Source organism: Symphalangus syndactylus, chromosome 12 (genome assembly GCF_028878055.3).
Source record: "Symphalangus syndactylus isolate Jambi chromosome 12, NHGRI_mSymSyn1-v2.1_pri, whole genome shotgun sequence".
In the NCBI taxonomy this organism is placed as follows: Eukaryota; Metazoa; Chordata; class Mammalia; order Primates; family Hylobatidae; genus Symphalangus; species Symphalangus syndactylus.
In genome coordinates, this window is record NC_072441.2 from 22971621 (window position 1) to 22988797 (window position 17177).

The window sequence follows — 17177 nt, forward strand, 5'->3', positions numbered from 1 at the left end:
GCGCTGCACCCACTGTCCTGCACCCACTTTCTGATACTCGCCAGTGAGATGAACCCTGTACCTCAGTTGGAAATGCAGAAATCACCTGTCTTCTGTGTTGCTCACGCTGGGAGCTGTAGATCGGAGCTGTTCCTATTCGGCCATCTTGGTTCCACCCTTTTTTCTCTTTCTTTCCCTTCCAATGTCTGGATGTAGATACCAGTATGGACCTTTACAGACTGTTCTCAATGGATTTCTCTTCTTTACTGAGCTTCAAAGTTTCCATGATATTGGCAGCTGGGAATGAAAGGCAGAGAGGGAGGGAGCGTGGGGCCGGATTGCCACCTGGGAGTGGTGATTACTTTTTAAAAGTGGGATGATCGTCTTTTAGAATCTGTACCTTGAATGGGTCTTAGAATTTTTATTCCTATGCCTCAAGTTTCATAGGGTGGAAAAACCAAAGCTTAATTTCCTGTTTTTGTAAATACTCTCAAGCAAAAACTATTTTAAATAATCATCTTCTCTCCCTAGATTCCTGCTTGACTTTGTTTTTAACCCAAATATTCCTTATGTTTTTGTTAATTAGTAGATAAAGATGATTTTTGAAGACGTTCTGTCATTTTAAATAGATTTCAACAAGATGACCTATCTGGGTCCTTAGCATACTGTATTTCTGAAAATAAAACTCCAATAATTTTTCTTTTCAACAATTTTTAAAAGATTTATTGGCCTTCTCTCATGTGCCTGTCATTGTGGAATGAACTTGGGGTACAAATTTAATAAGTTGTGGCCCTAACTTCAAGTTAATTATAATTTGGAAGGAAAAGAGTTCGCATCATCGTAACACTTATGCATGGAACACAGTGAAAGATTTTTTTCACAGAATGTTATGACATGAAAGCAGATCTACCTGCCTTGTTTTGAGCTAAAACAGGTGGCTTCTGAGAATGATTTTTGAAGAATGTAATGTCTGAGGAATGTAAACAGGATCGATATAAGTGTCATGAGGGCAAGTACCTGACTTTGTCAATATTGTATTTTTTTTCTGCCTAGGACAGGTGCTTAGTAAATATTTGTTGTATTAACAAATGTTTGAATAAGATATAATTATTGTCTTTAAAGACAATAATCATGTCTTTGAAATAAAAGAATCAAGAAATATAAGAATCAAAAGATTGATAAATCACAGCATGTCTTTAGTTTTCTAAATACATTTCCTAAATTTCTTTAATCTCTCCTTCCCCATGTTAGAAAGCACATATCTACTTGTGTATTTCTTAAATATGAAAGAGAAGAAGAATAGAAGAGTGAGAAGTGGCTCTGAAAATCAGAAGGCCTAAGACCTATGACAGAGTGAGTTATTTGCCTAGTCTGTGTTTTTTATTATTTAGTATTTCCATTTATCCTTGGCCTGCCTTTCTTTAAAATACACTTTGACTCTTGAATTCGCATTTAAGTGTTTTTGTCATAATGGAAATAGCTTTGGAAACAGAGAAATCTTGTTTTAAATTTCAGTTCTACTACTTGTCAGCCACAAGAACTCTCTAAGACTCATTTTCCTTATATGTTAAATAGGATAAACAAAACTTCCTTGCAGTATTACAACTTTTCAATATAACAAATATACATAAGTAGACTGTATATAATATACATGTTACATAAAGAAATAATATATAATGTATATATTATTGTATGTATATGCATAATATACATATATAAACATATATAATGTATATGTATGCATAATATACATATATAAACTTCCAAGCACTATTAATATATGCAGCATTGTTTTTATTATTATCATTATTCTTATAATACACCCAAACACTTTTTAGCTGAGCTTTCCCTACCTTTTCTCTAATTATTTCCAACTTTATTAAAATTTTTGTGTAGATTAATGGATTTGGAGGTTTTCACGCTTTCCTCAGATAATCACTATGAGTTTTTGGTGAGTAGATCAAAAAATTTTGAGCTACAAAAGTTGACTAAAATCTTGCTACTCTCTTGATTCCCCAAAAAATGGTTTTGGGGCTATATATTGTTTTATATTTCATCTGTATCCATCTCTCTCTCACTAGAGCTTTTTCTCAGGGATTCTTCTTCTTTCTCTTTCAGCTCTCCTCAATGCTATTGTTTCCTTTTTTAGTTCTGGAAAGACCTATTATTAATTAGGGAATCCACTCTTCCCCATTTCACTATGCCTGACATACTTGAAGACCTCACATTTGAGGTCAAGGAGTCACAATAAAGAAAGGCCCTAGCTGGTTCTAACCTTCACAAATGAGATTTGATGGCATAGAGATTTTAAACTCTTTTAGTGGGTGAGACTGGTGAGCCAAAGAAGACAAACAGAGGAGAAAAGAAAGTCAAGGACAGAGCCTTGGGGAATGGTTATTTTTAGATGATGATGAGAGGACAAAGAGCTTGAGAGGGAGATAGGAGAGATCAGAAAAGCAGAAGCAGACCTAGGGACAAGGAGAGTAATGGAATAGGAGGGCTGAGGGAGTTGTCAAAGGCATTGCTAGTGAACAGGGCTGAGAGCATCAATGCAGTGATAAAGAAGCCCACTTAGGAAAGGGAGATAGATTAAGAATAAATTTAGCAGTGCTGTGAAGTGGGGTGGGGAGCAAATTCTAATAGATGCCAACAAGTTCAGGCCAGGAGATGATGCCAAAGAAACAGAGGTAATTCCTTCCCAATATGATTTCTGGAATGTTGGCAGTAAATTGGAGAGATCTAAGCAAAGTTGTTGGAAGAGAGCAATGGGCCAGGGAAAGTGAGACTGAAAATGGAAAAGATCAAAGATGGATGTATACAGAAAATACAGAAATGAGACATGTCATTAAGGCAGTGGGAGGAGAAAGCTTTGGAAGGAAGACCAGACAACAGGAAGAAATGAGAGAGGGAAAACCAAGAGAGAGAGATATTCATGGTGGAAAAGGGTAGGTTGAAGGCATGTGGAGCAAAACAGGGTGCCATAGTGGTGAAGAGTGCCCTGGGAGCAGACCCTCACACTGTCACTAACATCGAGATCTTGTGCATGTCACTCCACCACTCTGAGCCTCAGTTTCCTTTATCTTTCCCCTCAAATGAAGGATAAAGACAACACTTACAGAATTGGAGTAAGAATTAAATGAGATAGAACTTAGAACAGTACTTGGGCCATAATCATTACTAATTCTAATAAGAACAACATGGGTATTCTCCACAGTAAAGTTTGCAGTAAGAACTGCATGGAAGAATAAAGGTGTAAAGGTGGGGCCGGAGGATGAGGATCTTCTGAAATGTTGGATAATGCACTCCAAATGAGTAAAGGGCTAGTTGGACCTGAGCATCACTGAGATAGGGTTTGAGGATAAAGAGATGTGAAAGAACTGGAGGCTAAAGGAGAAAGAAAAAGTCTTATACCTTATACATTCATGTATGTGAAAGAAATATAAAAAAATATACAAAAGAAAAGATGACTTGCAGCAAGTCATCTGCAAGAATAAATGATGGCTGTTTATAAGTCAGGTAGGCAAAATACTGCCATTCTGTGAATTAGAGATTGTTCAGGGTCTGTCTAGGGGTAGCTTCTCAAATTTCTTCCATCTTGGCTATTTTTCTAAAGGAACTTAAATTAACAGAGAGCACCAGGTAGCTGCTGACCTAAAGTGCAGTATAACATTGGAACTCCCCAAGCCCTATGCCAAAACACAGAAGGAAATATCATAGAACCTCAGGGTTGGAGGATGCCTTAAAAGTTGCCCAGTAAAATCAACAAGCTGATACTAAAGTCCTACATCATTGAAGCAGGTGTTAGTTTGGTTGTTTGTTGTTTATCAGTCTCTGTTTTTAAACTGCCAGCAAGTGAACTAATTGCTCTGACTGTTAGAAGGAAAGGGCTAAAACTTGCCTTTAAGGTTAAATTGTCTTTCTATAGCATGTACCCGTGGTCATAGTTCTTCCATTTGGCATTCAGTAGAATAGGTGTAATGTGCTTTCCATTGCCAATTTGTTAGCTATTTGAACACAGCTATTTTTTTCTTCATGAATCTTTATGAGGAAGAGAGTGGTGGTGAAGTGGATTTGACTTACTCCATCACTCTTTCCCTAAAATATTTTGAGTCACTGTGTTGTTTTGGCTACTTTGGACCTCAGTTGGCTTCAGTGTTATAGTAAGGTTGTCCCCAGGAAGAAGAGGATAAAGACAGTGCACAGGTCAGGTTTGATCAGTGAAAAGGAGAAGAACTCAAATCTACATTTGTGGGATTTGGTATAAAACTTGCCTGTTGACCAAGCCAGAACAGCTGGTAAACAGAATGTTTATAAGAATGTAATTTCCTTACCTGTGACATGGAGGTGACCGTGCCTACCTCTTCAGGTTGTTGTAAGCAATAAATGAGTCTACAGCTACAGACAACATCTTAGAGGTACTCATTAAATAACATATATTATGGTTATTATCAAATGGTGTCACCAATAATGAAAATTAAATCTATTTTTTGTCTGTACATTGAGTAAATTTTAATTCTTTTCTACGTTATCAGTATAGAGACCATATGCACATAAATCCTTTATATATTTTATGGAGTCATTTAATTGGATGTATATTTCATTTAAAATGGAGATTATTTAAAAAGTGAATATGATGTATCATCAGGCTTCTAGTTGTGTTCAAAATTTACATCCGTGGGATAGATCATGTTGCAGTTTACATTGGTATGCAAAAGGAAGTGGCAATTTTGTATTTTTGACAGCCTGTTCAAGATGGGCAAGAAAGTCTCTTATGACAAGGTTATATTGTATTGATTTGCCATTCAAATATTTATTTATTTATTTATTATATATGCCATTTCTGGAAAATGTAAAGCACAACAAAAATTCATGGTTATTTCCAGCTTCCGGGGAGCTGGATAGATGTGACAGTGTATTTATGGGGTATTTATTTTCTAATATATGCAATGGAGTTGATCCTAAATGATTTGACTTTAAAAGCAGAATATAAATCTCTACAGGCACAAGTAGAGTTAAGGTTTGTACTAAATCTTTGCCTAAAATACCCCAAAGCAAGTTGTAAAAAAATTCCTTCTCATGCATCAAATTAAAACTAACCTTGTTGGGCAACCAGTGATAAAATGGGACTCTCAGACCACTCTGCATGGATCACGGCATTCATCACCAGTTTATATTTTCTTTGTAGAGAAAATATCTTATTTCCCCCAGTCTGATGCACATTTTTAAAAGACAACATCTTTTGTCTTCAGTGCACCCATATAAGTAAATCTATGTGGGAATAATCTACCATTTATTCAGCTCCTCCCCTGTGCCAGATACTGCTCTGGGCATTCTGATATTGGTGAACATTTCTGTAGTGCTTACTATGTGCTTGATATGGTGTCCCAAACGCTTTCTGTACATGATGTACTTAATTGTCATAATCACCATATGACTAAATCTCATCTTCCCCATTTTCCATATGAGAAAACTCAGACTCTGAGACACTATGGAACTTACCCAGAGGTAGCCAGGTTATAATCTGAATCCAGGCTAAGTACTCAGGTTGTATTGATTGAAAGGCCATCTCTTTTCATTATTCCCCAAATTGTTACTTAACAGCTTTGATCTACAAATGAATATAAATGAGAATTTTGAGAGAATATCCTTTTTCTGTTTTGGTAAAACATGAAAAGTCTCACTTACTTCATACAGCAAATGCTTGTTGCCAGTTTACTTTATACCAAGCATTGTGGCAGGACCTGAAGATATAGAGATAAAAGATTGTCCCCGACCCTCACTGACACAAGGTCTTTAGGGAAGACAAACAATTTTAAAAAGTACAATATGGTGCTGCTACTATAGAAACCTTAACAGCTTGGGACTGCAGGGAGGTTATCAAAGATATAGCAGAGTGGCTGACAGCCAGGCTGTCTTGCAGACCTGGAACATTGAAACATGAGAAGGAGTTGGGGGACAACAAACAAAACGTCCCTTTTTTACCCTCTCATTTTAATTAAAAGCTACTTTCAACTCATTCACTTGCAACCCACAGCAGTAGCTGGATATGAGAAAATTCTTGACAGGAGAGAGAGAGAAGAAAGGAGAGAGAGAGGAGAGAGAGACGGAGAAACCCTCCTGAGATTTTACTGTAGTTCTTCAGTTTGGCATTGTCTTTTTATCTGGTTTGGGAAATTATACCCTTTCTCAGGAATTGATTGTCATTTTTGATTTTCTGTAAGGGAGGTTGACAGTTGAATGACTGCTGAACTTTTCTGAAATTCTGCCCTGTCACTTGTTCTCTTATCCTGCAGTCCTTAGCGTTCCTAGATTGACACCATCAGCCACTGCAAAGGGAGATGCTGATTTCCTTAATAGTCAGATTGGGATTTGACACGAAGGCTGCTATGGACCAGGGAGGATGGAAAGAAATGACCAGCAAGTTAAACAGCCACCATAATTGCATTTATTCCTGGGCTCTAGGTCAAACCAGAGTAGTTGGAGAGTGAAATACAGGGTTTGTTGGAAGTGCTGGAGAGTGAATTACAGTACAAATGGAGGGCTATAAACCTTCTGCAGACCTCAAAGCTGGCAATCGCCAGTCATCTCAATCACAGTGCAGCAAATTTTGCCAATAATAGTGCACCCAGCAAGGGGACCATTTCCTTTGGAATGTTATACCTGCCATCCACCCCAAACCCTCCTCTTCCCTCCTCCCCATCCCGTAGTAACTAGTAGAGAGTTTCACATACAATGTGACCTCAAAAGATGTGTGCTCTAATAGGTTTTACACCTTAAAGAAAGAATGACAATGCTTCTGGGAAAACGGGAGCATTTTCTCTGCCTCCTTCTTCTGGTTCATTCCCATCTTAGTCCAGCACTGGCACAGATATTCTTGTTTTTACTTTTTCCATGCCTGGGCTTTTTTTAGGACTCTCATGACAGACTAAGTATTGTTTTCTCTTAGTTCTATTCTTGTTGACTTGCATATCATCTAATGCAAACCTTATCCTCTCAGGACACCGCAGTCTCTCTTCCTTCTCGCCCCCTCCAGCAGCCTTCCTTTTCTATATTTACACTTTCAATTTTGAGCAGTTTTCCTTTTCCTACCTTGTCACAATCCCATGTAAAGACACATCAACTGTAGCATCTGTGTGGATGCCATTGTGAGGTTTTAAATTGCCTGGAGTTTTCTCTGAGGCTTAATAATTTTCTTAAGATTTTAGAATTTACAACATTTGTCTTCTTCACCATGATTTCATTTATTCCCACTCCCTTGCTTTGAATTAATTCTAATGGGTGTTTACTAATAGTTTGATAAAACTGTGAAATAGAATGAGAATGTTGGCTAAGTCATCCTCCTCTTAGGCAACACTTCTGCCACCCAAATGCTTTCTTCCTAGGACAGTATTTGGTTAAAGGAGAAAAAGTACTACGGGAGAAATATCTTAAGTCTAGGATCCTGTTAATTTTGAAGACGGCTAATTTCAGATGAACATGGAATTTTCTGTATTTTTCATACCTCCGTCACAGCTTATATCAGATTGTATGTCAGTTATTAGAGCAAGGTTCTATCTTTCCGCATTAGTGTGTACTTTAAGCACAGAAGTTTGCTCTTACTCATCTTTGTGTCTCTAGGACCTAGGATAATGTCTGGCACATAGCAGCCCTGAATAAAGATTCTTGAAAGTATCTTTTATCATTTCACAGGAGTACCAAAGTTTTAATTTTCTCAGTAAATATTATATAAAATGTATACTATTCAGTTTAAAATCATACTTTGTTGATTTTCATTGTTGTGCGAAAATTAAAGCAACTGTTCTACACACCCAAATGCCCTTTTAAATGGTGAATATGTTTTGCACAAACACATAATAGAACATTCAATTATGCAAGCAACTTGAGAGAATGCATTTGAAAATATGAACATATGTGATTTAAAAACAGAAAGGTAAAAATTAGCTTCTCAAATCATCTAAGGAAACAAAGTATTTAAGAGATGGATTGTGAATGTATGATAGCATATAAAGTGTTAAGAATAGTTCAGTCAAATCTTTAGATTCGTTACCATCCTTACCCAAATTTCTATTATTTAACAAATGCCAAAAGCTTCAAAGCCAATACAGATGGATTAACTAGCTATTCTGATTGTAACTAAGGGAAATAAGATGTCCAAATATATTTTTGTCCACGGATTCACCTGGGATCGAGTGTGAGATGAAAAATGTGCAAAGTCTGCATATCAAGCATAAGTGTAAAGATACAATCCTTGAAACACAGAGGTAGAAAACCTGAATAAGAACCCCAAATAGCGTTTTCACGAAGACAACAAAAATGCTGCAGTATGAGGAGGAGGAATTCAAACTGAAATGAGCTGGCAGAGGAGCTATGCCGTGGAAATTCCTCACTGCTTCCTGGAAGAGATCTTCAGAAGCCCTAAAAAGGAAGAAAAAGCATCTTCTGTATAAACATGATTTAAAAAATAGAGGGAGAAAAAAATTAGAAGCTATTTGTAGGTAGACATGCATGTCCAACTAGAGAAAAGAGGGGGATTCCCAGAATGAATTCTAGAGGACGTGCTTTTGGGGAAGACTAAAAGATCTAGATGTCAGGGTACTCCTTTGTCTAGACCATGGTTCTGTGGTCAGCTTCTTAACACATTGACTGAAGTAGTTCTCTCAAGGTCTTCCATGGTTTTACATCTTAACCAGGAAAATTCAGAAACAATCTAGTTCTTTATATGTCTTTAGAGTTTTATTTACACAGTACTAAAACGATCAAATGAAAAATGAAAAGCAAACCTGAATAATTTTCTCCAACTTGCTGATAATAAAGATGGACTTAGGGCCGAGCATGGTGGCTCATGCTTGTAATCCTAGCACTTCCGGAGGCTGAGGTGGGCGGATCACTTGAGGTCAGGAATTTGAGACCAGCCTGGCCAATATGGCGAAACTCTGTCTCTACTAAAAATTCAAAAATTAGCCTGGCATGGTGGTGGGCACCTGCAGTCCCACCTACTCAAGAGGCTGAGGCAGGAGAATTGCTTGAGCCCAGGAGGTGGAGGTTGCAGCGAGCTGAGACTGTACCACTGCACTCCAGGCTGGGCGACAGAGCAAGTCTCTGTCTCAATAAAATAAAGTAATAACAGAAAAATAAAATAAAATAAAGATGCATTAAGAATGAAACTAGATGGGTTATTTGGAGATCCTAAGGGTGGGAATGGGTTATGGAAGAGAATGGAATGTCAGAGAAGAAAGCATCTTCTTTCTAGGGAGTCAGTGGGCCTTTATTCGTTCATTCAGCAAATATTCATTGAGAGTTTATTATAGGTTAAGTGTTGTGCTGGGTTCTGGGTAAGGAATAGAGAATAAAACAGACAAGATCTCTGTCCCCATGGCATTCATGGATTAGTAAAAGAGAAAATCACTAGAAAATAATCACTGAATGAAGCTACAATCACATTTTACTAATAGAATCAAGAAAAAAAATGTATCAAGAGAGAAAGACGTGAAGGTGTCTGAGGAACTAAGAGAAGTGCTCTAGTTCCATTTTTGCTAGTTACTTGTGTTTTCATGATGAGAAAGTTACTGAATGCTGTTGAGCCTCAGTTTTCTCATCTGTAAAACAGAGATTAAAACAGCTACTTTATAATGTGTGAATAAAATAAGAGGAGAGGGGTGAAAGATCTGACAGAGACCTCCTTCACATCTTATGAATAACTAAGATTTAACTAGAAAACCAGCTATGTTGCCAACTATCTAATCTATGTTTTCCTCTCTTCCCTAAGTAGCATAGGACCTGATGCAGACTAGATTGGTGTCAATTACTAACAGCTGACCTTCAAGTCAATTCTATTACCTTTTCCTGTGTTCTTATTCTAAAATCCTGTTTTGTCATGACCAATTAATCATGAATACAACTTCTATATCAAAATGTATCCCAAATCTCCTTGTAGTTACTCTATTTTATCACCAGTAAACAATCCAGTCCTTATTTTTTGAAGTGGTAGAAAGAACCTTAGCTCTATATTTGTACCACTGTTCTGATTACTCTGTCGGTGGCCTATGTATTTCATCTTTTAAACCACCTCAGGCACAGGAGGTTCATTCTTGGTGTTGGGCATTCTGGAAGACTGGGAGTCCAAGGCTGTCTGCCATAGAGAGGAGTGTTAATATTTCGGGCCTAACAATTAGCAAGGTGAGGTAAACATAACTGAACACTGCTTTGAAGATTCAGAGTCCTGCAGTGCCCTAAGGTCAACATGCTAATGAATTGATAATCCCTCACACTAAGAGCTGAAAGCAAATGCGACACAAACCCTGGACCATACCTCCAAAGCTGATTCTTTACAATGGAATCTTTATATGTTTTTATATTTAACGTTTGCTTCTTTTTCTTAAAGGAATAAATTCTGGTTTATCAAGTGATCCAGAAAATTGAATTCTGATTATTTCAAATTTTAAGAATGGACTTTGAATGAATCTTAGCATTTAAAGTGAAAATTTTTGATATATAGATACCTTTTCTCCACCCATGCTTTAGGGACATATTTTAATGGAAGACACTGTGGATTCAGAGTGGATTCTTCCTAACCTGGAAGTCATTCCTAGTTCAGGCAGCGCAACGTGTAACCAGATTAGGGAAGCAATGACTGCCAAATCTTATTACACATCATCCAAGAGGAGCTCTAAACAACAATACTGCTTCTTGGACTCTGTCTCAGATACATAGAATGAGAAATTCTAAGGGTTTCAAATTAAGGATTGAATAAAAAAACAAAAAAGGAGGCAAATCCTAGGGATATCAGGTTCAAATTTGTAATTAAAAAAAAAATTTCTCCAGGCGATTCTGGTTCATGAGGTTTGTGGATATGCCTTTCTAGCAGAAAGCAAGTGGTTAGTGGCTGTGTGTGTTTTGTGCTAATGTGAATCCCTTTTTGCCCACAGGTACATTTCTGACAGTCATTACAAGTATAATCAGGGATTCTGCTGATTGCAGTGGTTCCTCTCACTCTCTCTAGTTATGCCTCAGATGTGTTGTAATTCAAAAATGAAGCTCTATTTCAAGTACTGGGAGGGAAGTTAACACTGCTTACTTATAAATATTCTCTTTTTTTGATAGTACTCTACTGAGAAAATACTGGAAATAGGGTGTGTATGTGTGTGTATTTGTGTGCATATGAGTGTGTGTTTTTTTTTTTCCTGGAATAATAACAGCCTTGATGAGAAGCCCTTTCATTAGAATTACAGCATAAGGGGCTATAAAAACATCCTTAGGTAAATTGTCATTTTGTAAGCTTCTCAGTTTGAATTATTCATCTGTGGTTACTATGGAACCGTGAGCCTTGTTCAGTTTGCAGAGGAAAATTCTAATGGTCCCCCTGTGTCCCTAGACTGTGGAAGCGCTCATTAAGGGAAAAGTACTGCTCTCCCTGTTACAGACACACAAACCAAGCACAGAATGTCCACATCAGGGTTTTAGGTGTACCTTCCATTCAGCAGACCTTGCACTTTCAGACGGGGGTTGTTCTTTGAAGTGTTAAGATGCCTCCTTGCTGAAAATAGTTATAATGTTTAGGTCAACTTAATCCTAGGGATTTGACATTTTGGAATAAAGAGCCTAGCTTAGTCCTTTTTTATGATGAGGAAAATGAGAGTTTTTAACCCTTTATTTATTTAACAATTGTTATTTTCTCCTTACCCTGCTAGTGATCTATGTATAATCTCATGTAATTCTCCTGATAATTCTAAGGAAGGATTACTCCATTTCACAAAGGAGGAAACTCAGACTCAAGGCAGTCAGGTAAATCATGCAAGGAAGTAAAAAAGCCTAAATCTGAACCAAGTTCTAACTCCAAATCCTGGACTTCACCACTATGTTGAAATACATGTGCAGGCTTACTGGTATAGAGGCCCATAGGAACTGTCCCAGCTAAGGGACATGTGCGGGCTTACGGGTATAGAAGCCCTTGATTGCTATTACCTAGTTACTCGTCAAGAACCAGGGGTATAGGAACTGTCCCAGCTAAGGGACATGTGCGGGCTTACTGGTATAGAAGCCCTTGATTGCTATTACCTAGTTATTCGTCAAGAACCAGGGGTATAGGAACTGTCCCAGCTAAGGGACATGTGCAGGCTTACTGGTATAGAGGCCCTTGATTGCTATTACCTAGTTACTCGTCAAGAACCAGGGGTATAGGAACTGTCCCAGCTAAGGGGAGATTGAGCATATTGTAGTCAGCAACACCAATCCCTTATCCCAGAGCTGGTGCCAGGAATTTGCAAACCACTAAACAATCACTTCTCTGTTCTCCTCATTTGGGATTATGGAGTCCTGGGACATTGCAAGGAAATGGGTCTGTGCTCCCCCGTCTCCCATGCCTACAAAGTAAGTTGGGTAGAAAGCAAGCAAAGTCTTGAGGCCTGGATGGGCTAACATTGACCTTGAAAGAAGTCACTCATCAAGACTTGGTAGGGTAAATGTGAGGCAGTCTGCCAATATATTCCTAGTTCAATCTGACTGGTAAGAGATTGTGGCAAAGTGAGTTGAATTTTTCAGGTTTACAAATGAAACTAGCAAAAAAGTAATTCAGCAATAGATCCAAAGCTTCTTTCTGATTCATTTTGTAAGATTAAAACTGTTTTATTGATTAAAGAGACTTAGAGATAATCTAACTCAGCTTTCTGTTACATGGAAGAAACTGAGGGCTGGATAGATGAACAGATGTATTTGAGGAGTCCAAAGGCCTGGAGAGTGGTGTTGGGGGTTCGGTGGAGAAAGGAGTAGAGGAGAAAGCTCCTGACAGCAAGACCAGCCTTTCCATACAACATCATGCCTTTCTGTTGTTAGGGGACAGTCTGTCTGAGAATGTGCCCAGATAAGCAACCTGGGCTGTGGGGAGGGAGAACTGGGAATGGAGAGGTGGACTTCAGAAAAGAGCAGAAGATAGTTGAGGGGCTGGGGGAAGCTGAATGTAGATCAAGGCAGGGGGATCTGGCTGGCAGGCAAATCGTGCTTACCATTATTTCCAGAGTTGCCTTAGTGTCTGGGGAGATCCCTGTGAATTCAAGCCTCCAGGAGGCTATGAAACCTCAGTTAATTAAGCAAATTGTATTCCTCAGAAGAAACCTGGAATTATTGTTATTTTTTTCTCTAGGTTTTAGTGCCTCAACTTCCACTTTTTATATGCAAAAGCATCTGCTTAAAAGCCTGGGAGGTTGTCTATAATTACTTTTGTATCTGTGAGCTGCTTATTTACTTATTTTTAAAAAATATATTTATGTAAAACTGACACATAATAATTTTTCAAATAGCTGGAAGAGAGGATTTTGAAGGTTATAACACAAAGGAATGATAAAGGTTTGAGGTGACCGATATGCTAATTACCCTAATTTAATTATTACACATTGTATACAAATATCGAAATGTCACACTGTAACCCATAAATACGTGAACTGCTTTTAACTTCAAGTGTCAGTTTCTGACAAGGTTTCCTCCCAAACATTAAAGGCAGTGCCTCTCCACAAGAGGCTCTGGGTCTGTGTTGTTGAATTGGCCGGTGTCCCCAAAGCACGTTCCAGCTTTCAAGGGGAAAATGACAAGGTGGAAGATGAGCAATGGACTGAATTGCCTAAGGTACTTAGAGATGGTATGGGGGAATAATTCTCAAATTTTGGTGTGCATAAAATTGCTTAGTGAGCTTGTTAAAAATATGCACCCCTGGGACCCACCTCCTGTCATAGAGTTTTTGATTTAAAAAGCCTGGGCTCAGAAATCTGTCTGCTGAGGAAGGGCCCCAGGTGATTCAGCTACAGAGAGTCCCTGGACTGAGTTTTGACAAACACATTATTTGTATTTATAGTTCTATTTATATTTCATGATAAATATTGTGTATATTTAAGGTATACAACTTGATGTTTTAATATATATATATATAGTAAAGCTGGGAGTGGTGGTTCACACCTATCATTCCAAGAATTTTGGAAGCCAAGGCGGGAGGATCAGTTGAACCCAGGAGTTCAGGACTAACCTGGACAACATAGAGAGAGCGCTTTCTCCACTGAAAAGAAAAATTAACTAGGCCTGGTGGCATGTGCTTGGGGTCCCAGCTATGCTGGAGGCTGAGGGGAGTTTGAGGCTGCAGTGAGCCGTGATCACGCCACAGCAGCCTGGGTAACAGAGACCTATCTCAAGGGGAAACAAACAAACAAACAAACTATATATATATATAGTTTGTTTATATATATATAGTTTGTTTTTATAAATATATATATTTTATTTTATAAATAAAAAATATATAAATATATATATATAAATATATATATATATATTTATATATATTTCCAAAAGTGGAACAAATGAAAAATTCCATTACTTTACATAGTTACCTACTTTTTCCCATGTGACAAGAGCAGCTATAATGTACTCATTTAGCAGAAATTCTGACTACAATACACTGTTATTAACTATAGTCCTCAACATTGTACATTAGATCTTTTCACCTGTGACTTGTTCGTCTTACATAGTGGCTACTTTATATCCTTTGACTTACATCTCTTCATTTTCTCTCTCCCCCTTGACCCTGGTAACCACTGTTTTATTCTCTGTTTCTATACTTTTGACCTTTTAAAAAATATACCACATATAAGTGAGATCATGCCATATTTTTCCTTCTGTGTCTGGCTTATTTCACTTAACGTAATATCCTCCAGGTTCTCCATGTTGTGGCAAATGGCAGGATCTCCTCCTTTGTAAAGGCTAAATAATATTATATCATTTATATATATATATATATATATATATATATATATATATATATATATGCCACAGTTTCTTTAACCATGCATCCATTGACTGAGACCTAGGTTGTTTCAATGTCTTGGCTATCCTATATAATACTGCAATGAACATAGGAGTGCAGATATATTTATGAGGTCATGTTTCCTTTCCTTTTGGTTTATTGCCAGAAGAAAGATTGTTGGGTCATATGGTCGTGTTATTTTCAATTTCTTTAGAAACTTCCACACAGTTTTCCATAATGGCCCTATAAGTCTGCCATATTAGTCAGTTCTTATACTGCTATAAAGAACTGCACGAGACTGGGTAATTTATAAAGGAAAGAAATTTAATTGACTCACAGTTTAGCATGGCTGGGGGAACTTACAATCATGATGTAAGGTGAAGGGGAAGCAAGACACCTTCACAAGGCAGAAGGAAGGAGAATTGCTGAGAGAAGGGGAAAGAGCTCTTTATAAAACCATCAGATCTCATGAGAAGTCACTCACTATCATAAGAACAGCATGAGGGAAACCAGCCCTGTGATTCAATTAGCTTCACCTGACCACTCCCTTGACATGTGGGGATCATGGGGATTACAATTCAAGATGAGATTTGGGTGGGGGCACAAAGCCTAACCATATCATCTACACTTACGCCAACAGGGTACAAAGGTTCCTTTTTCTCTCCACCCTTGCCAATACTAGTTATCTCTTGTCCTTTCGATAACAGCAATCCTAACAGGTGTATGGTGGTATCTCATAGTGTTTGTTTGTGTACTTATTTATTTTTAGACAGAGTCTGTCTGTGTCACCCAGGCTGGGGTGTAGTGGCGCGATCTCGGCTCACAGCAACATCTGCCTCCCAGGTTTAAGTGATTCTGTGTCTCAGCCTCCCAAGTAACCAGAATTATAGGCATGCATCACCATGTCCGGCTAATTTTTGTATTTTTAGTAGAGATAGGGTTTTGCCATGTTGGCCAGGCTGGTCTCAAACTCCTGGCCTCAAGCGATCCACTCACATTGGCCTCCCAAAGTGCTGGGACTACAGGCATGAACCACCACTCCCATTCTCACAGTGGTTTTGATTGCAGAGAAATACTCATTTAGAGTCTTGCTACTCAAAGTGTGGTCCTGATCATCAGTATGGCTATCACCCAGGAGCTGATTCAAATCCAGAATCTCAGGCTTCATTCCCAAACTTCCAAATCAGCTCTTCATTTTAATAAGATTCTCGTGTAATACCTGTGCACCCTAGAGTTTGAGAAGCACTGGATTAGAGGATGCACTCATTTGCTAGGGCAGCCAAAACAAAATACCACAGACTTGGGAGATCAAAGAACAGAAATGTATTTCTCAACAGTTCTGGAGGCTAGATCATCAGAAGCAAGGTGCTAGCAGGTTTGGTTTCTTCTGAAGCCCCTTTCTTTGGATTACAGATGCCTGCTTTCTCTCTGTCCTCCAATCATCTGTCCTCTGCACACATATGTCTGATGTCTGGGTATCCAAACTTTCTCTTCTTATAAGGACACCAGTCAGTCTGGATTAGGGCCCAGCCTGATGTCCTCATTTTTTTTCTTTTTTATTATTATACTTTAGGTTTTAGGGTACATGTGCACAATGTGCAGGTTTGTTACATATGTATCCATGTGCCATGTTGTTATGATGCACCCATTAACTCGTCACTGAGCATTAGGTATATCTCCTAATGCTGTCCTTCCCCACTCCCCCCAACCCACAACAGTCCCCGGAGTGTGATGTTCCCCTTCCTGTGTCCATGAGTTCTCATTGTTCAGTTCCCACCTACGAGTGAGAACATGTGGTGTTTGGTTTTTTATCCTTGCGATAGTTTACTGAGAATGATGTTTTCCAGTTTCATCCATGTCCCTACAAAGGACATGAACTCGTCATTTTTTATGGCTGCATAGTATTCCATGGTGTATATGTGCCACATTTTCTTAATCCAGTCTATCGTTGTTGGACATTTGGGTTGGTTCCAACCCTTTGCTATTGTGAATAGTGCCACAATAAACATACTTGTGCATGTGTCTTTATAGCAGCATGATTTATAGTCCTTTGGGTATATACCCAGTAATGGGATGGCTGGGTCAAATGGTATTTCTAGTTCTAGATCCCTGAGGAATCGCCACACTGACTTCCACAATGGTTGAACTAGTTTACAGTCCCACCAACAGTGTAAAAGTGTTCCTATTTCTCCACATCGTCTCCAGCACCTGTTGTTTCCTGACTTTTTCATGATGGCCATTCTAACAGGTGTGAGATGGTATCTCATTGTGGTTTTGATTTGCATTTCTCTGATGGCCAGTGATGATGAGCATTTTTGCATGTGTTTTTTGGCTGCATAAATGTCTTCTTTTGAGAAGTGTCTGTTCGTGTCCTTTGCCCACTTTTTGATGGGGTTGTTTGTTTTTTTCTTGTAAATTT

The 17177-nt window shown here is 38.3% G+C and overlaps 1 long non-coding RNA gene across 2 annotated transcripts in view; it reads left to right on the forward strand.

Annotated features, from left to right (window-relative positions):
* LOC134734052 (uncharacterized) overlaps window positions 1-17177 on the forward strand; it is a 293059-nt gene that overhangs the window by 177758 nt on the left and 98124 nt on the right. The window contains exon 3 of one of the 2 annotated variants that reach the window (XR_010117455.1): window positions 1231-1332. The exons of the other annotated variant lie outside the window; for it this stretch is intronic. This is a non-coding gene — a long non-coding RNA (uncharacterized lncRNA). The remainder of the gene's footprint in view (window positions 1-1230; window positions 1333-17177) is intronic. 2 annotated transcript variants of the gene reach the window in all.